Genomic DNA, 21,564 nt, shown 5'->3' on the forward strand with positions numbered 1-21,564 from the left:
TCTTGCTTCACGCCCCGCATCAGGTGGCGCAGCTTCTTGTCTTCTGTCATCTGTGCGTCTGCGCGCTTGAAAAGGCGCGTCATGTCTTCATAAAACATGCGCACGCTCTCGTTTTGGCGCTGGTTGCGCGAGTGCAGCGCAGCTTCTGCTCGCTCCCGGCGGTCGGCGCTTGGAAAAGTGGCCTTCAAGTCACGACAGAAGGCTTCCCAGGATGGAAAGGAAACCTCATGGTTTTCAAACCATGTCCGCGCCGACTCTTCAAGAGCAAAGTAGACGTTGTGGAGCTTACGCTCATCGGTCCACCCGTTATAACGTGCCACACGCTCGAAGGCCTCAAGCCAGTCCTCGGCGTCCTCGAACACGTCTCCATGAAAAGACGGTGGTGTTCGCGGATGATGGCAGAGGATGTTTGTCGGAAGCCTACTCTCAGATGTCATTGCCGCAGGTGTTACAGGGGCCCGAGGCTGCGTCGTCCTGGTAGCGGCCGGAAGGGGTTCAAATTCCGGGGGCTCTCCACGTAGGCGGCGGCCGAGGCGCTGATGTACCGGAGTAAGCTCCGTAGTGAGAGGTAGATTATGCGCTGGAAGCGTACCCGGCACTGCCTCCACCAGATTTGTAACGTAACGTTACAAAGAAGTCTCCTGCGCCGAGGAACACCGGCAGCCAGTCAGGTCAGCACGAGACGGAGCCGAGTCACTTCGTCTTTCTCCAATGGCCCGTTGCGCTCTTCCTCATCTTCTAAGGAAGGCATGTGTCAATATGTTGCGCGAAAAGTCAACAGCGTAGTCGAAGGCATTACGGCCTTCTTTCTTTAAACCACTTTCGGGTTTGAGTCTGCAGTCCTTCAGTCTGTTGGTTCTCAGCGTCTCGACCAATCCCAAGCCGCTCTTTGAAAGTTCAGCAGCTGAGTCGAGAGAGGAGAAGTAGTTATCTGCAGCTACTTTTTATCCCCTGTTTTGTGGAAGAGCCTGGCACATCTTCAAGGTAACGTCGCCGCCAAGACCATATTGGTAATTTATTTTTGCTTGCCCTTGATAGACATCGAACTGATATAGAAAGCGAGATGAACCCGCCCGTGCCCACAGTTTTATGCCCCAAGGGTGCGGTTTCGCGGGCATGTAGTGCTTGATGGGGCATCTTCCCGTAAATGAAATCATTACTTCGTCGACACTGTTCAGTTCTTCAGGTTTTACAGTAATAAAGTTTCGCTGAAGTTCATCTAACCACGGGAGGATCTTTCATACCTAGTCACGCTTTTCTTCGTCGCTGGCTTCGTTGTTATCCGTGAAGTGCAAAAGGCGCATGATTTTCTCGAACCGGTTACGAGGCATTATGTCGGCAATGAGAGCAAACCGCGTTCTGTGTTCCCAATAACTGCGAACACTCGGCACCTGCACCAGTCCCATCAATAAGTACAGACCAACAAATTGTTCAAGCTCGCTTTCCGTGACACTCAGCGATTTTCTTGTGGTTGGGGTGCTGTACAGTTTGGCCTCCCGAGCTACTGCGTTCATCATTGATGGGGTTACGAACTGTCTGAAGTAAAACAGGAATGAACGAACCTCGGCAGGCTGCGTAGATGTGTCTGTGAACGCAGGGAGGCAGCAATTCATCCGGAACTTACTCCAATGACCCCAGTCCACGGATCCTGTGCCGCAGTGTGAGCTGACGACATCGTCTTCATCCTCTTCAAAGGACTGATCAGAGGTTTCAGTATCATCTGTAGCAAGCCTGGGTGCACTGTCTGGAATGTATTCGTCGCTGTCAGTCAGGTCACCAAAATCGCTCTCGTCACCCGAAGGCATGCAGGCTATGATATCTTTGACCCTTGGAGCTGAAAAAAGAAGTAACAGATGTATCTATAGGCGATCGAAATTCGTATCACATGTAATACGGACGACAAAGTTTACGACGAATGCCCACTGCATCATATACATAGCTTGCACCGACGTCGCATCCGGTGGCCGTCGGTTGCGAGTCGCCCATGCTGCCGAACCACCGCCAGACCGTCTCTAGCTTTCCGCTGCCTATGTTAGCTCGCAACGTGTCGGTTCTCGTCCATCCGTAGATTCGGTATGGTTTTGTGTGCCACCCTTGGCTGCTACGACCGTAGCGGCAGCTCCAGGCGAAAGAAGAAGCCATTTAACACGAACTTCATCTGCATTCGTAAGATAATCGTAGGCATGCAAGTGCGAGCGCTCCATGACTCAGTACGAATCTGCGCGAGCTGTGGCTGGCTCGCATTAAGCGCGACGATTTGGAACCTGTCAACCCAAATTTAATTGTGTGCGGAGTGCACTTTGTGGCAGGTAAGAGGCTTGTGTCGTCAACTTAATGTTTACGAAAAGGTGGGAAGCAATGGCTACACTCTTTAATTTTGCTGTTTTGGTTGACGCCATCCAATTTGTCTGACAACACAAACCCAGACTGCGTCCCGTGTCGCTGCATCCTAGCTACAGCACTAGGCAAGCCTTCTCGGATCGCCACGACCGCAGCGAGCAATGACGGCAGAGAAAGCGGTGTGCCGAGGCCGAGCTTTTCGTCTCGTTGCTTGCGCATCGCAGACAGGCTTCTCACCCACCTGCTGTAGAAATCATTGTGTGGCCCCATTGATTCGAAGGCTTTCATTTCTTCCAACTGCACAAAGCTGGAAGGAGTACACGATATCCCCCGTGGGCCACGTCGAGGAACACATCAACGCCCATCGCCGCGTCGACTCCCGGTCGCAGCGTGTACGGATCTGTATCGTCGCAAATTTTCACTTTGTCTGCGTAGCGTACGCGCGCCGATGGAATAAATTCAGACCAGTAGCCTGCACTGATTGGTTCATTCGTCTGTGGAGTAGGCATCGCGCCCGAAAGATGAGAAAATCATCCAAAGTGTCCGAGGAGTGGCCACGCATCGCAGGGCGGACGGCCGGGGACGGCCGAATGGTTCGGCAGCATGGCCGCAAGCGTTTGATGGGGGCGGAAGTGACGACACGTGCAACCTATGTATATGAAACACTGAAAACGTGTTCCTAGGAGAGCACTTTTACGCAGTAAAACACCGAACAAAAACAACTTAACAACACCTGCATAGGTTCTAGAATACAAATCAGGTAAGTGATCAAAATATTTACCTTTGTTTTTTGAAGAACGACCATAAATTGTTCTTGGCGGAATCGCCATGCAACTTGAGCTGGGTGCCGCCATCTTTGATGTCACCGTGTGCCCCCTCACGGTGAAATTCAGAACTAGTCAAAAGCGAAAATGTCTATGATGTCCAGGGCCATTGGTCTGTGCAGCTTTTGCTTTTGTGTTGGGAAAAGAAGAACCGCCAGAAATTGTTAAAGACGGCGTAGCATCTAAGATACGCTGGGCATTAGAGGGTTAATAAAAAAATATGGAATTTATTGTCTCATGGTATTAAAACCGAGTCATCTGTATCGTCACTTAAACGTAAGCTCCACTCGTAGATTCTTTATTTTTGATTACGAAGCTGTTTTAATCCACATCATATCTATGTGGTTTGATTACTTCACTTTTTAGTGCATTTGTTGTTCTCACTTCATGATGTTGTACTTTTTAATATCGCTAACAAGTTTGTATTGATATGCATTGCTGCTATTTGTTGTTTTTTGCATTTGTACATAGAGGTCTCGCTACAATGTCAAACTTTGGGACCTCTTTTTGTAACCGTCTGTATAAACATAGCGCAAAATGGTGGTTTGAGCTAGTTGGTACATCTTCAAAATTTCACCAGCGCTGCGACTTGCCCTGACATCGCGCAGTACACGGACCTCTGGAATTCTAACTTTATGGAAATGCGATCTTTGCGAGCTCTGTCCTTCCTCATTCCCGAAACCCTGTTCTTACCGTAGTTCAACAGCAAAAATTCGGCTCTGAATAACGTGAGAAAGGCTACAAGTATGAAGGGCTGCACTTTGAGCTGCCGGAGATTATAATCTACCAGTTTTAGTAAATCTAGTAACCGCGGGTCAAAATGATGCGTTTAATCTACCGTGATGCTGTGCCTGTGCCAAAGGAGTGCAACGTGCGACGCCACTTCATGTCATCTCATCATTACAAGTGCGGTGCATTAAGTGTCGAGAGGGTGGATCAACTGAATGTGTCACTCGGAAAACAGCAAGAATTTTTCCACAAGACTGCCAAAACAGCGGAAGAAACAGTGAGAGCAAGCTCCATTATTATTTCCCATCTAGGTTCAAAATCTCCAAAACCTTTCACCACTGGACTGTTTGTGAAAAACCGCATGCTTGAAGCCTCAGGAACTATCTGCCCTGTGTGAAAAAAGAAATTGGAAAGATAAGCGCTTCCCCTAATATGATTGCGGAAAGAATGATTGAGATAGGCCACGACATTGAAAACGCCTTAATGAACCGATGTTAGTACTTTCCGCTCGCCATTGAAGAACGCACTGACATTACAGATAACGTCCAGTGAGTCGTCCTCATTAGGAGCGTAGACAAAAATCTGTGCCTAACAGAACTACTAGACATTGCCCCGATGAAAGGCACCACTACAGGAGCGGACATGATTTCGGTGCTTGATGGAGTTGCTGAACGCACCGGCTTGTAATGGGAGGGGATGGTGTGTGTGGCAAACGACGGTGCTCTGTCAATGGACGGAAGCAGCAGCGGCCTCGTAGGATGCTTGCGAACGAAGCTTGAAGGGCTAGGAGTCGCTGAACAGTTTGTGGCAGTGCACTGAATTTTGCACCAAGAAGCACTATGCAGCAAGACACAGAATATGAAATCTGTTTTTGTTTGAACTTTGAGGCAGTAAACTTTATTCGTTCAAGAGGGCTCAACCACCATCAGTTCACCTCTGTTCCAAGAGGAAGATTGCAATCATAATGACTCCTATGCAACACGGACATGACCTGGTTGAGCCGCGGAAAATGCTGAAGAGATTTTTTTACCACAAAGAAGATATCGACAGCTTCTGGAAGGAGAAAAATAAGCTCAATTGGGGAGCTGCCAAATGAGAAGTGGCTTCGTTCGCTTGCATTTCTCACGGAACACCTTGAAGGTAAAGCTTCAGCGCAAATAAACACTAGCGAAAATGAGTGAGGACATTCGTGCATTTCAGGCCAAATTACAACTCTGGCAGACCCCCCCTCCCCCCCCCCCCCCAAAAAAAAAAAAGCGAATAAGCCGAACCACTCCCAAACTGAGAAGTCACTAAGATACGTTGTCCAAGTGTCTTAAAGGTGCAGTCAAGAGGAATCTGAACTCGTCTTTTTGCCGCGAGAACTAAATCTACACGTTCCGAGCATTCTTAGAAACTGAGATTTATTGCCCTGTGTGGTCGATTTCCCTAATTAAATAGAATTAACGTCCAGCTCTAGCCTTTTTTTTTTAATTCTCCCCGTACGGTGGGCGGAGTCGACCAACCCGTGGAGTGCCTTTCACCCAGTCCCATGCCGGCTTGCCGCTCTGCCATCGGCGAAGTAATACGTAGTAATCCTTAGTAGCAAATAGTCCGCGTATTTTTATTGCTGCGGGCTTATTTTGCAGCTATATTGTCTGTGAATGAAACTATTTGTTCACGGAAACCTAAAAAACAAAATAAAACGAAAGCAAAGCCTCCACGGAGCTGGCTGAAAGGCACTCCACGCGTTGGTCGACTCCGCCCACCGTACGAGGAGAATTAAAAAAATAAAGGCTGGAGCCGCACGTTAATTCGATTTAATTAGGGAAATCGGCCACACAGGGCAATAAGTCGCAGCTGCTAAGAATGCTCGGAACGTGTAGATAGAGTTCCCGCGGCAAAAAGACGAGTTCAGATTCCTCTTCACTGCACATTTAAGGTGTTTTCGCTGATTTTCTCCCCAATCTCAAGGTTGAATTCAAAATTCGGTTTCAAGACATCCGCAGCTCCACCAAACAGTTCGAAATTTTCTCTGTACCTTTAGCTGTGCGAGTCGCCGATGTTCAGCCCGAGTTGCAAATGGAGCTTATTGAACTTCAAGCAAGCGCCACATTACGACAAAAAGTTTAACACGTAGGTGTCGCGAAGTTGTACACTTTTAAACATTAGACAATTTTTCCAGCTGTGCAGCACCAAGCGACAAGGATGATTGCCGTGTTCGAGAGCGCATAACACTGCGAGCACCCCTTCTTTTTACTGAAAGTGAGCAAATAGACTCTGCATTCAATGATAGATGGCCACCTCAGAGCCAGTTCCATGAGAATCGCCCCTGCACACGACCTAGTGCCGGATATTGCATCCCTTGCCACTGCCAAGCCTTGTCAAACCTCACGCGAGCAGGATGTTAGAACTGAAGGATAATTCCTATGATTAAAAAGTAAATGAGCTGCGCTCACGAAGTTTCTGAAACTGGAATTTTATTGCTTTCATTAAGAATTATATGGAAATGGTTCTTGGCGCTGATCGCTTTCTAGAATCGGTGAGAGTTATGTGCTAACATAGATGAAAAGTCCGTGTTTAAAAAGAGGCGTCTGGTTAGCTTAAGGGAAGTGGAGTAGTGTTTATCTCATTCCTTGTGTCTGCTCCACGTGCTTGGAAGGGCTGTAAAGAGGTTTTTTTATTACTGAGTCCGGGAAGCTGTTAACTGTCACAAAATTCAGCGCATTTTTGAAAAAAGAAACAAAAACAGCGCCACGCGGACGGCTCTCGCCGGCGTACGTCGTAAAAAAGGGGAGAAGGAAACTCCGGAGAGTGACTAGCTTTGTGTGTGTGGCTGCCCCCTTCATCACCGCTCAGCGACGGAAACGCGCCGAGGGATTGCGTGTGCCATGACGTCGATTGTTCTGGAATGGCGGAGACGTTTCTACTCGAAACCGATGGAGAGGGCGTAGCCTTGCGTGTGCCCTCTCCCTCTTTCACTGGCGCCTCAGCGGCGGCGCCACACCGCAAAGTTCTCGATGCTAGTCAAGCCACTCCCGGCGTTTTGACCAATGGGGACGCGCGCCGGGCGCGACATGGAGAAGGAGACTGCACGGCCGATACTGTGTGTATGTGCGCGCCTGCCTTGGTGCGAAGAACAGACAGACATGGAACAATCCTATATAAGAAGGGCGTTGACCACTGTCGGTTAGGCCGAGCCGCCGTTTATGCTTCCGAGAAGCGCGCCCGCTCGCCTCCCGGGACCACAGCATTCGCCCCAGCCACGGACCAACGAGGCAGGGCACGCCAGTCTGCGGGACGGCACCGTCGTGAACCTCTGGTCGTCGAACTGTCGCAGTGCCCGGTAAACAGTGTTTTGCTTGTTTACCTCTCTCTTATGTTAGTCCACTTTAGGTGCAATAATTCATTTGTATTGTACTCTCTCTCGAGTGTAACCTTGTCCGAGTTACATTGTTTTGTTAATCACTTTGTATGTGCTTGTAATAGTGATTGTGAAATCCTCTGTATCGTCTCATTGCTGTATAAAGTTTGTTTTATTTGTATACCTTTTGGCTCCAACCCATTCTCTGGCTTCCGACCGCTGAAAGCTGGGCACCAAACGACCAAAAACCTCTTCTCATTTGATAGCCTCCGCTGGGCTTGCCGCGATGAGTCGAGGGCATCTGCTTTGAGTCCGCGACCGCTACCAACACATGCTCTAAAGGTGTTTGGGAACGCACGCTAAGGTTCGTGAAGTGGTGACATTAACCATGGCGCACATTTGTTCTCTTTTATAGAAATTTGAGAGTATCGGACTGAGCCTGGTGGAGCGTTACCGTGAGAGTAGAGAGGGACATGGTTAGATGCTCTGGACACACATCAAGATTTTTATCTGTAATATTAAGGCGCAGTAGCCTTTCTTTGCAGCACGAAGAAATGAAATGGTGATCCCACAGAACAGTGACGACGAACACTGAGCACTAGCCGCCGCAGACACCTGGCGAGTGCAGGGTGCCTATGTAGCCGACTAAGGTGTGAGCAGCGTATTTATATATAAGGATTATCTTCTTTAACCTCAGCTTTAAGCAACGCGTACCGAGCCTACATTTATTGTATCCTCCCACAGCGCTTTTCAACGCAAAAGCATTACGGCGCTCGTGTCGTAGAAAACCCGGCGTCGTCGGCGACACTGACAGTGCGCGCAAAAACCACGAAAACTCCCGAGACATGGAAGCTAGGAGGCAGCTAGGCCACCTTTGTCACGCAACCTTGTGGCGTCATGGCAACCTGTAAAAATCCACGAAAAATCCCGAGACAAGGAAGCTTGGAGGCAGTTAGGCCACCTTTGTCACGTAACCTTGTGGCGTCATGGCAACCTGTAAAAATCCACGAAAAATCCCGAGACATGGAAGCTAGGAGGCAGCTAGGCCACCTTTGTCACGTAACCTTGTGGCGTCATGGCAACCTGTAAAAATCTACGAAAAATCCCGAGACATGGAAGCTAGGAGGCAGCTAGGCCACCTTTGTCACGTAACCTTGTGGCGTCATGGCAACCTGTAAAAATCCACGAAAAATCCCGAGACATGGAAGCTAGGAGGCAGCTAGGCCACCTTTGTCACGTAACCTTGTGGTGTCATAGCAACCTGTAAAAATCCACGAAAAATCCCGAGACATGGAAGCTAGGAGGCAGCTAGGCCACCTTTGTCACGTAAGTGTTGTAAGTAATGATAATTAGCAATCAAACAGTACAGGTAGCATACGGTCGAGCCGATCTGTATTCTCCTACTTCGTCGTCTTCTCTCCTCCCGTGCGCGCGAGTGCGTGCAGTGCACCTGGCACACTTCATATTTATTACATTTCCGCCGTACTTAAAAAAAAAAAATGTCTAGTGAATGTCATAGTCTTTGAACCATACGGGCCGCTTCTTTTTGCGACTACTTCGGCGAGGCGGTGCAGGAAGTGAAGCCGCAGTTGCCGCTGTGAATGTACTACATGAGGGTTGAGGAGCGACTGCCGATTCCGGAGCGGGCGAAACCAGGTGCGATGAAGGTCCCGGGCAGCTAACTTGAGCGGCTGGCATCAGATGGATTGAAGGCGCGTCCGAAGATGAACCCTGGACCACGGTTCCGGACTGTGGACCGGTCGGCGGCATTCTGTTGCCGTCGATAGGCGGCGAAATATCAGCGAAAAGGGCCGCTGGAGCTGGGGAGGACAGTTGCTGCTGAACCACTTCTGGACGAACCGCAGAAAACTTGGACGAGTGCCACACTCGCCCATCATCCAGCAGATAAGATGCAGGTCCACGCTGCTCCGCAACCTTCCGAGGCTCCGAAAACCGGGCTGACAGTTTGCCTCCTAGAGTGGGCTTGCGAACACGCATGTACTGGCCAATCTGGAAGTCACGACACTTGGTTCCACTCCGCTGGTCCGCATAAAGCTTGTACTGCGCTTGCTTCTTCTCAAGCCTCTGCCGCAAAAGCTTAAGCGCTTTTGTCGGATCCATTGAGAAGCACTGATCCGGCAGTCCTACGACGTTGAGTCTTGTGCGGGGCAACCGGCCATGAAGTAGGACGGCTGGTGCAATTCCTGTCGTGGCATGTGGCGTACAGCGATAGACACCGAGGTAGTCCACAATAGCTGTACGTAGGTCGCGTCGCTCGCACAGAGCCAACTGAATATAGGACTTAAGCACTCGATTGAATCGTTCAACAAGTTCATTGGCTTGGGGATGATACAATGAAGAGTAGCAGTGGCGTATTGCCCCTTCGCGGGGGAAAATTTGCATGGCCATCGATGAGAATTGAGGTCCGTGGTCAGAGACAATCTCTTGAGGGTAACCCTCACGAGCAAAGAGGCCAAGCAGGAATTCTTGAACTGTTTGAGTTGTGATGGCATCAGCGAAGAAAACCTCTGGCCACTTACTATAATAATCCAGGAGAGTGATCGCGAAGCGGCAACCACTGGGAGCTTGGTCGAAAGGCCCCAATATATCAATGCCAACCTTATCCCATGGGTTTTCTGGGAAGGCGACAGGTTGCAGAGGAGCTGCCACCGGACGAGCCGATTTGTCACAGGACTGGCACACGACGCATGTCCGTACCGTTTTTTCGACGTGCTCGTCCATTCGCGGCCACCAGTAGAGCTCTCGCAGCCGACTTTTCGTGCGGCTGATTCCGGGGTGTGACTCGTGCGCAATATCCATGGGGCGTCGTCGCAAACTTTCGGGAACGACGAGTCTGTGACCTCGGTACAAGACGCCCTGCACGACGGACAGCTCCGAGCGCAGGAGATAGTATGGCCTGAGGTTCTCCGGTAGGGATTTCTTGTCCGGCCATGTCGCAGACGTAAAGTGAATGGCTTGAGCACCTGCCGCGTCGCTGATGGTTGCCTCTTGTTGCTCTTCTAGAGTCACGGCTGGCGATAGCAGGCAGACGAAATCGTCGTCACTGGCGTCGAACTCACTGGACTCACTGCATGATGTGGTCGGTAAGGGAAAGATGAAAGTTTATTGAGTAATACAATAAAAGTTACAATTGTATACAGCGAGAGGTCCCATGGTACAAGACCGCGGGCGGGACCTCCCATGAAAATAAATTTCAATATGCAACATAATATAAAATACACAACACATTAATTAGCGACGAAACAGAATAAATATAGGCACATAGTGTAATATTAGTTACTGAAATATTTAAATACAAACAATGTAATGCACGATAATGTAAAATAAAACACTCACAGATGCCGCGATACATAGAATCAATAACAAAACAAAAAAATCACAAATTAAGAAGGAAAAGCTTTAGTTTGACCTTGAATAAAGAAAGCGCATTAGTTTGTTTGATGTCTATGTTCAAAGAATTCCACAATGATACGGATGAAAAATGAAGGCATTGTTTCCCGTGGTTAGTTCTGACCTTAGGTAGTAAAAAGTTATTACGCAGCGCAAACCGTGTGACGATGTTGCTCATGATCGTGCCGAGAGAAAATATGCTTAGCGGGAGATAATGATGAAGAATCTTAAAGAATAGGATACCAAGGTTGTAAAAATAAAGGGCCGAGATAGGTAGAACGTTTAAATCTATGAACAAAATGCGGGAGGGTGACATTCGAGGGGTATTGGTTATGATGCGCATGGCTTGCTTTTGCAGTTTTATTAAAGGCCAGAGATGAATATGATAGGCGTTACCCCAAGATGAGATACCGTAGTTTAAGTGGCTGTGGACGAATGCGTAATAAAGAGATAATAAAGTTTGGACTGGAAAATAGCTTCGGGCTTTAATTAGTGCGCGTAACCCATAAGATATTTTCTTGCACGTTTCAGCTACATGATGATGGAATTTTAAGTGAGGGTCAATGATAACACCAAGAAAAGAAACTCGATCTTGCGGTGAAATAGCAGCAGAATTGAGGTATAGAAGTGGTGTGATGGGCAATGACTTCTGAGGGGGATGGAAAATCTAAAAACAAGTTTTAGTGACGTTCATGGACAGGCGGTTAATGTGGCACCAACGCTCAAGAGAATTAAGATCATTCTGTAGGTTAAGAATCAGCTGATTAATGTCCTGGTGCGATGATAGCATGGTAGAGTCATCTGCGTATAGTATACTATTGCAATTCTTTAAACAGGATGGTAAATCATTAATGTAGAGTAAAAACAATACAGGGCCAAGAATTGAGCCCTGTGGAAAACCCTTGTTAATTAAAGCTATGTTAGATGTATGGTCATTGATAGAGACTATGTGCTCTCGGTCACAGAGAAAGCTCTTCAAGAGCATTAGGTTTGGTTTGGTTTGGTTTATGGGGTTTAACGACCCAAAGCGACTAAGGCTATGAGAGACGCCGTAGTGGAGGGCTCCGGAAATTTCGACCACCTGGGGTTCTTTAACGTGCACTGACATCGCACAGTACACGGGCCTCGAATTTCTCCTCCAAAGAAATTCAGCCGCCGCGGCCGGGATCGAACCCGCGTCTTTCGGGCCAGCAGCCGAGCACCATAGCCACTGAGCCACCGCGGCGGCTCAAGAGCATTAGGGGAGGTCCAGTGATACCATAAGATTCCAATTTGTGAAACAAGATGGAGTGATCAATGGAATCAAATGCTTTGCTAAAATCTATGTAAACTGCTCCTGAGAACATTCCTTTATCAATTGTTAGCCTAACGTAATCTATGAGAGACGCTATTGCAGTATCTGTAGATAGTCCGCGCCGAAAGCCGTGTTGACTATCTGTCAATATGTTAAATTTTTCAATATAACTAGACAACCTTACTTCAATTAGTTTTTCTAAAATTTTGTCAGAAAAAGGAAGAATTGCAATCGGACGATAATTATTTGGCAAAGCTGGATCGCCTTTTTTGAAGACCGGTATTATTTTCGCTATCTTGAGCTGCTTGGGATAACTGCCAGATTTATAAACGAGATTGCAGATGTGGCTGAGGACTGGAGCAAGCAGTGACCGGATACTTTTCACATGCTTTCCATGGATATTGTCAACGCCGGGGCCGGTCGTCTTTAAATTAGCAATTACAGATAGAACTTCGTCTGGACACGTGGGGGTAAGAAAAAAGGAGTGAGGGCAGCGCTCAAGAGAAGGTGTGCATAACGAAGAGAAAGGATAATTAGGTGAATTGAAAAAATAATTGCTAAATGTATTCGCCATTTCCTCGGGATCAGATAAAGTAACACCACCGTGGAAAATAGATTTAACAACACTAGGTGACTTACGAATATTCAGAAATTCGTCAAGCAGCTGTCATTTTCGTTTAGAATTGTTAGTATGTGTGGATAACTGGTTTTCATAATAACATCGTTTAGTTTTCTTTAGAAGCGACGTTAGCACACTGGAATACCTTTTGTATCTCAATTTAAGACCCAGATTGAACGGCTGGTGTTTAGTTTTCTTATACATGTTTTCTTTTTTCTTCAGAGAGTTTAACAGAGCAGTAGTTATCCATGGGGAAATGGGGATAACATATTTTCTCGTGGATGATTGGAGCGATGTGCATTTATTGATTGCTGATGAAATTATTTTCGACAGCTCAAGTACAGCCACTTCTGGGTTCGAGAGACCCAAAATGTATGAAAGATCAGTATTAGACATGGCGTCAAAATATTTTCCGCTATCAAAAACTGACTTCCTCGTGGACATGTTGTTACTACAGCGAGATGATAGTGCGCAAAGAAATACCGGAAAATGATCAGTGACATCACATTCTATGAGGCCAACCGGAGGAGCAGTGGGAAAATTCGAAAGAATATGATCAAGTAATGAATGCGAGCCATGGTCAGTACAACGCGTAGGCGTGCTAATTAAATATGCATAACCATAGCTGTAGAAACAGGTCGTGTAGTCGACACAGATGGGATTAGTCATGTCTAGCATATTGATATTAAAATCTCCCATAATGAAGACGTTTTTATTTTCGAGTAATAGTTTATGGAGTGCTAGTTCAAAAGCCTGGCAAAATTCAGATGCATCATTTGAAGGAGACCTATGAATAGCGCCGCATATAACCTTCTCTGTGCCACCAGTAGATCTGCAATCAATTTCTATCCAAACCGATTCGCATTTACTCACATTCAAACACAAATCAAGACGTCTTTTGTAAGCAATGTGCTTTGAAATGTAGATAGCCGAACCACCATAGGGGTTATCAACACGGTGTGCGTATTCGCATGAATAGCCAGGAAACGCATACAAATCTTTATCAAGGGATGATAGCCAAGTTTCAGAAAATGAGATGATGGAAAATTGATGCTGAAGGAAAGTAAGCAAAGCGGTTATGTTATCGTAATTCTTCCGTGGGCTACGAGCATTGAAGTGGATGGCAGACAGACCTTTAGCTTCAGATAAGATCGAACGAGCATCTTCCGGGGAATATGATGCCATGATGGCGGTTAGAAAGATGTAGAACGTCAGCACCCGTATGTCTATTCACGGAACATTTCAAGGTCGTCTACATTATTTATCCGAAAGACTGTGCTGTTCTGCTCCTTCCTAGCTAGAATAACAAAGTTCGATGTCCACAAGAAGGCCCATTTGTTATCTTTCTTAAGCTTGTGAGCCTTCGAAAAAAGGTCCTTGTTGTCAGGTGAAAGATGCTCGTTGACATAAACAGGAGCCTCCTGCGCTTGAGGGAAACCCAGGCATGTCGTTGTAGGATGTGTTTTCCTAGCTTTTGCCAGGAATTCCGCCTTCTTGTTGCGCGAGAGGAAACGAACAATTATGTTTTTTTCATTCTTGTTTCGTGTTGGAACCCTGTGCACGCTATCCAGATCTTCTGAATTTACGGGGCAGTCAATCCCGCTGCCGAGAGCCTCAACGATCTTGTTGCAATCTTCGCCCTGAGTCACAGGGACACCTCTAATTTCTAGATTGTTCAGACGCGAATATTGTTCCAGGTGGGCAACCCTGCGCACTATGGCCTCATTGCTGTCGTGTAGTTTCTTGTTCTCTGCAGTAAGACTGGCGTTCCGATTCTTTATGGTTTCAAACTCGTTGCTCATGAACTGAAGAGATTTTTTCAGCTCTTCAACCTCAGTTTGAAGTTCCTTTACAGTATCATCACTGCGCAAGGCCACGGAACTTTTCACAGTGTCAAGTACATCAGTGAGATTTCGCAGTTTTGCTTCGAAGGACAATTTAAATTCCTCGAGTTCCTTAGCGACAACAGCAACAGTGGGAGCCATAACCCAAGGAGCGATCTGAGACTAGCGGTCCAAAACCCGTATATGCTGTAAAATAGGTACAAAGATGTGCCTTTTACCTGGGCAAAAGATGGGTTGCTGGTCTCGGGAAGGTAGCCGGACCGTAGTCACAGATCGCTCCCCAGCAAATGACCCGCGGCGTCGATGGTAGCCAGGTTATATAGCAGGTAGACAGGGCTTGCGGTGGCGCTCCGTGGCAGCGGTAGACCTGCGTGTGCTGACGCTAGCAGTCCGAATGCACGTGCCTTCGTTGCGCGCGTGTCAGCAGTCACGAAATGAGTTGACGATGCACAAGATTCGTAGCGTACAGCATGGCAATCTGGGCAAAAGATGGGTTGCTGGTTAGCTCGGGAAGGTAGCCGGACCGTAGTCACAGATCGCTCCCCAGCAAATGACCCGCGGCGTCGATGGTAGCCAGGTTATATAGCAGGTAGACAGGGCTTGCGGTGGCACTCCGTGGCAGCGGCAGACCTGCGTGTGCTGACGCTAGCAGTCCGAATGCACGTGCCTTCGTTGCGCGCGTGTCAGCAGTCACGAACTGAGTTGACGATGCACAAGATTCGTAGCGTACAGCACGGCAATCTGGGCAAAAGATGGGTTGCTGGTTAGCTCGGGAAGGGAGCCGGACCGTAGTCACAGATCGCTCCCCAGCAATGACCCGCGGCGTCGATGGTAGCCAGGTTATATAGCAGGTAGACAGGGCTTGCGGTGGCACTCCGTGGCAGCGGCAGACCTGCGTGTGCTGACGCTAGCAGTCCGAATGCACGTGCCTTCGTTGCGCGCGTGTCAGCAGTCACGAACTGAGTTGACGATGCACAAGATTCGTAGCGTACAGCAGGGCAATCTGGCAAAAGATGGGTTGCTGGTTAGCTCGGAAAGGTAGCCGGACCGTAGTCACAGATCGCTCCCCAGCAAATGACCCACGGCGTCGATGGTAGCCAGGTTATATAGCAGGTAGACAGGGCTTCCCTATTGAAAAATCCGGTATCGCGGCAAACCGGATTTTACCGGAACATATCGGTTTCATACCGGTCCGGTATCACTCTCATACCGGCGAGACCCGTCCGGTTTGATGGCTATACCGGTTCATACCGGTCCGGTATCGATCCCAAACCGGACAGACCGCTCCGGTACGGGGCTCTTACCGGGCAGTCCATTCCCGGTTCGAAGCTCAAATCGGACAGACCAGTCCGGTAGGGAGCTCAAACCGGACAGACTAGTCCGGTACGGAGCTCAAACCGGACATACCAGCCTGTATTCAGAGCGATATGTGCTGCGGTTCTGGTGCTTGGTCTGCAGATTGACTGTTGTACGCCAGCAGATTTTTTTTAGGGGAACGGGGGGGGGGGGGGGGCAGCGTGCGCATAAGTGCGATAATCAACACATACACGGTTTTGTTGAAAGGTCTAGGAAAAGAAAAGAGCTAAGCGTCAGCTTTGCAGTGGCAAAACACGCAGTTTGTGCATGAAAGGCGGGGGCTGCTTCCTGTGCAGCACCCTGACAAAGCCAGGGCGGCTGTGTGCGGGCAACCGGCTAGTATATATCCGCCAGCAGCCTTCGTAAGTCCTTCGAAGATTACTCTGGATTTCACAGTGCAGAACTTCAAGACTGGCTGATAAACATGGCGAGCCTCCGGTGACTGCGCCAGAAGCTCAAAAAGGTTTGTTACTGTCGCGTTCATTGCAGCAGCTTTCTTAATGTTCGCTAGCGGCAGCCTCTAGCGACGCATCGATGAAGAAAGAAAATTCTTGGTTTTCGTGCAGGAATTCTTTGCACTTCTTCTTCAAGTGATCGCCCATTGATAACGCAACTTGTCCAAGCGTCTTCGCGAGCGGCCCCACCTTTCACTCTATCAGGAACACATACTAATCACAAATCGCCCAGAACATTTCTATCGACAAACAAGAAAAGGTTAATTCAACGGAGCCGGCAGCTTGGTGTGTTCCCTTAAGGGCGACGCTTCGTGGTAGCTAAAAGATACAGCGCTCGAGAGAACAAAATAAAAACAAAAACCACTTGTAGAAACCTTACACGAGTAACCCGTCTTTGCGCAATTTTTTTTTAAGCTTTTTTCTTTTCTCTCCTCATCGCCTTTGCTTTTCCTGGGTCCGGTCGCAAAAAAAAAAACCTGTGCATTCCTGGCTTTTCTGTCCTGTTCCTTCCAGTGCCGTTCCCCGAAGCGGCGCGGAGGCGCTCACTCTACAACCCACGACCGAGCATTTTAAGCCGCCCTCCCGACCACGCTACCCGCGAGGCTTCCATGAAGTGGCGAGGAGGTTCCGATTCTGCTTGTTCACTGTGCCCGGTCGCAGCGCGGTGACTTTATGCTGAAGCCCTCCCCCGCCTTTCCTGCGTTTGTTTGGAACAGGTTTTTCTCTCCTGCGGCTGGGAAATTGAGTGTCAAGCGATGAAGGTAGCTGCGAAAACACTCTGGCACTCGCTCGTTGGCGTTGAATTTGTGTTATACAATTTTTTGCGCCTTTCTTCGTGTTGCCTTGATCAATCCATGATCAAAGATGACATCGCATTTCATGCGTACGTCAAGTGCAAATATGGTGGAACGCTATCATCCTTGTCTCAGTGATGAATGACTTCGCTCCGAAAGACGTGAGTGGTGAACATTTGACCGGTGGAGGCCACGGCGGTGAAGGCGGATTTTATGACGGCGACGTCGTGCTGCTAGGACGTAAGTACGCATTTTAAATCACTCTGTTCTTTAAGTACTGCCTGCCTCTGTCTCGGGGATATGCTCGGCGTCAACAGAAACGTTCTAACTGTCCAGTGTCTTTTTAACTAAAAATTTGTAGATTGCACAGCGTAGAGGGACGGAATAGCGCAAAATTTTCTTTCAGTTACATACCGAAATTGCTTGTCCTTCATGATAACACGACTAAAATTAGTTTTATAGTTTGTATTCTTTCTTTACAGAGGCATGTGGTGTACACGTGCGAGAGCAATCATCGATAAGCGTCCTGAGGGGGAGCGGCTCAAGCCCTTGAACAAACATCAAGCTTCGCATCGATGCTGCGGTATGTGCCGTAAATAATGGAGGATGACCACGCAAGCATCGGAATCGTCCGAGCAACCTGTTTACACACCAACAATGTTACGACGCAGATTTTCAATACATTATTGATTCAATATATGGAAGCCGTGAGGTGCATTCACGATACTGAGCATTGCCAATGCTCAGGGCCTGGCGTCTTGAGACGCCTTGCTTGTCTGTGGCTTGTCTGGGCCCACGAGGGCCCGCAATTCAGAGCCCCGTTTGTGCTACTGGGGTATGCATTTGTAATTATTGCATACAGGTCCACCTCGTGAATGGAATTTTTATTCCTTCGGCAACGTGGGCAGCAGTTATGGTGACACCCAAAGATTCGCGTTTCTGCAAAGACGCAGCCTTTGGACGACTCCACAACTCCTGGAAAGGAGCGTTACAGGGCAAGCCTGCCATCGGAACCTGAAGTCAGAAGCCTCGACAGTGGGCAGAAAGCCAATGACCCCTGAAAAGCTACAAGCCATTGGCCGTACGTTGCATGTCACAGTGCTCAATGCATTATGTTGTGTGTCAGTGCCCAATTAAATGATAAGGTGGGGGCATTATCTACTACCAATCATATTTTCTTTTCTGCAGGTGCTTTTCACAACTTCATTGGCCAGCACCCTGTAGAGACCGAAGCGCCGCTAGATCGTCGCAAAGAGTTAAATTATTACCTCAGTGAGCTGGTTCAAGACATGCGAAAAAAATAAACATCTTTTGGAGTTTTTGATGCATTATAATACTCACCAAGCTACCAATACTTGGTAAAGCTGGGAGCAAATAACACAATTGCACATCGACTGCAATACGAGTCGCTGATAATCGCAGATTACCAGTTTCTGAGGCTCTGTATATTGCAGCATTTGACATGTACCCTTATGGCCCCAGTTTTTGGGCAGATTTAGTCCAAGTGCAATATATTTGAAGCATTTTATTCCTGCCTTTGTCCTGTGATACAGGGCCCTCCTGTATAATACGGGCCTAGCCTGTAGAATACAGGACTGTCCTGTAATCCGGTATGAATTTTAAACCGGAACCGCATACCGGGTTATTGTACAGGATTTGCGATACCGGATTACCGGAGTATCCTGTACAAAACAGGAGAGTCCTGTATTATACAGGACTGTCCTGTTTTATACAGGATATTGCGGTAATCCGGTATCGCAAATCCTGTACAATAACCCGGTATGCGGTTCCGGTTTAAAATTCATACCGGATTTTTCAGTAGGGTTGCGGTGGCACTCCGTGGCAGCGGCAGACCTGCGTGTGCTGACGCTAGCAGTCCGAATGCACGTGCCTTCGTTGCGCGCGTGTCAGCTGTCACGAACTAAGTTGACGATGCACAAGATTCGTAGCGTACAGCAGGGCAATCTGGGCAAAAGATGGGTTGCTGGTTAGCTCGGGAAGGTAGCCGGACCGTAGTCACAGATCGCTCCCCAGCAGAAGGCGAGACAGAGCACCCGCAACAGAGTTGTCATTGCCTTTACGGTACTCTACAGTGTATTTGTAGCACAACAGGCGAGCCGACCAATGTGAAATTCGCAACGGCCGATGACCCGTTCCTTTCGTCGACAGCAAAGTAGGGTCCCTAGAAATACTTGCAAGTATTTCTAGGGACCCTAAGCAAAGTGACAAGTGCACTGTGGTCGGTGCGTAGAACAAAAGGCCGGCCCCACAAATACACGTGCCACCGTTCGCACGTCCAAACGCAAGCTAGGGCCTCACGTTCGCCAACAGAGTACTTTCTTTCCTAGGGTGTCAAGGTACGGGAGGCAAACGCAACAGTTTGCAGGGAATGGCCGTTTTACTGCTGAAGCACCGCTCCAAGGCCATATCCGGAAGCGTCAGTCGTTACGACAACGGGAAGGGCAGGGTAAAAATATGCAACACGTCACATGAGGTCAACATGGACTTCAGTAGTTTGAAGCTTGAATCCGCAGCAGCGCTCCAAGTGAAGGCTGAGTCGCTTCCACGAAGTAGGGCGCGCATAGGCTCAACGACGTCGGAGTAATGCGGGATAAACCTGGTGTAGAAACAAGCAAGTCCAAGGAGGGAGCGAAGCTCACCGATGTTAGATGGAGTCGGAGCCTTCGTAATCGCCTCGATGGCAGAAGAAAGCGGAAACAGGCCTTCACCACTGACAACGGGCCCCAAGAAAGTGAGCTTCGGAACATCGAAGACACATTTGTGGTTGAGCTTGAGTCCGGCTTGGGACAGGCGCTCGAGAACAGCACGAAGGTTGGTCAGGTGCTCCTGTCGGGTGGTGCCATGGACTATGATGTCGTCGATGTAGAAGAGGACACCTTTGCACCCTTTTAAAATTAAGTGCATCATCTTCTGAAAAGCCGTAGGCGCCGAAGCAAGGCCGAAACACACTCGTTCGAAGTGGAAGAGGCCATCATGGGTAATGAACGTGGTCAATTCCCGACTCTCAGGGCTAAGTGGTACTTGATGGTAAGCCGAGGCGAGGTCCAACTTCGAAAAACGCTGAGACCCGGCCTAGCTATGGAGAAGTTCTTCCGTTTGAGGCAAAGGAAAGCTGTCGACCACAATGGCCTTGTTCGGCTCACGCAAATCGACGCACATTCGGATGAAGCCATCCTTTTTGAGCGACGACTGTCGGTGGAATCCACTTGGAAGCGTCGATCCGTTCAATGATGTCTTGAGCTTCAAGCTTCTGGAGTTCCTCGGACACTTTCTGTCGAATGGCAAAAGGCAGCCGTCGGAGCTTGCAAGCAACAGGAGAAACGGAATCCTGCACTCTCACTTTGTGCACGTAGCCACGGGCAACTCCGAGTTCCTTGGAGAAGAGATCTTCGAAGTGTGGACGTAGCTCAGGAGGTAACAGAGGCGTATCAGGTGTGATGGAAAGACATTCCAACGATGCACCTTTGATCTTCATTTGTAAGGCTGCAATGGAATCCAGACCCAGAAGCGTTGTGCCTCCCGAGACAACGTACAACAGGATGCAGGCGGTACTGTCGTGAAACTTGGCTGTGGCAACAAAACACCCTTGGACTATAATCCGAGACTTAGAATTGTCCAAGAGTTGAACTGCAGTTGATTTAAGCGGGAAACTTTCAGCGAAGAATCGGTGGTATAGGTCTTCAGAAATAATTGACACGGATGAGCCGGTGTCAATCAGGAAGCGGATGGACTTGCCTTCAATCAGGATCGAGGCGAAATTTCCGTTTTTTTTTACTTTTCAACATTGAGAACAGATGCACTGCTGGAGCCATCCGGCATGGACGATGTGTCAGCATTATCTGTAACTTGCTGAACTTGAACAGGACGGTCGGACGACTTGCAGAGAGAGTCTAAATGGCCCATCTTGCTGTACCGAGGACACTTGCGGTTGCGGGCTCGGCATGCAGGGTTGTTCGCCAGGTGGGCCGTAGAACCGCAACGTTAGCACATGCGCTCTGGTATTGCAGCAGCAGGTTGCGATGGTTGACTTTGGCACTTGCAGCAATGAACCTGAGGTGGTCTTTGTCTCGATCCGCGCTCGCATCCCACATGCTGTACTGGAGCGACCTCCTCAGCCAATTCCCTGGCTTCACGGGAAGCTTGCTCGCACTGTCGAGGAAAGAGCACGGCGCGCGACAGAGTCAAGGAGGAGCCTTCCATGAGTAGGCGCTCACGCAGATGGCAACTCGAGGTCTTCTCCACCAGCTGGTCCCTGATCATATCGTCCGCCATGTTCCCAAACCCGCAGTCGCTGACAAGGCTGCGAAGGACAGCGACGTACTCATCAGTTGTCTCTCTTGGAGCCTGAACCCGACGGCGAAAGCGATGACGTGCGGCGATTACATTCACGGACGATTTGTAATGCTCGGACAGGATGGATATCGCCGCATCAAATTCGTCAAGGCGGGGCACCTCGTCACCGGATTGCAATACAGCAGCTGTAGGCGCTGGAGTGGACGACGGCGGCGCCAATGAATAAAAAATGCGCTGACCT

General features: G+C 48.7%; 1 long non-coding RNA gene across 1 annotated transcript; it reads left to right on the forward strand.

Moving 5' to 3' along the window:
• The first annotated feature begins 16,116 nt into the window (after positions 1 to 16,116).
• On the forward strand, positions 16,117 to 17,681 carry LOC149349392 (uncharacterized). The gene is made up of 3 exons (XR_016289411.1): positions 16,117 to 16,223; positions 17,145 to 17,249; positions 17,492 to 17,681. It is a non-coding gene; the product is annotated as an uncharacterized LOC149349392 (long non-coding RNA).
• The last annotated feature ends 3,883 nt before the right edge of the window (positions 17,682 to 21,564 follow it).

Source organism: Amblyomma mixtum, chromosome 3, assembly GCF_055824585.1.
Source record: "Amblyomma mixtum isolate Tamu chromosome 3, ASM5582458v1, whole genome shotgun sequence".
NCBI classification, from domain to species: Eukaryota; Metazoa; Arthropoda; class Arachnida; order Ixodida; family Ixodidae; genus Amblyomma; species Amblyomma mixtum.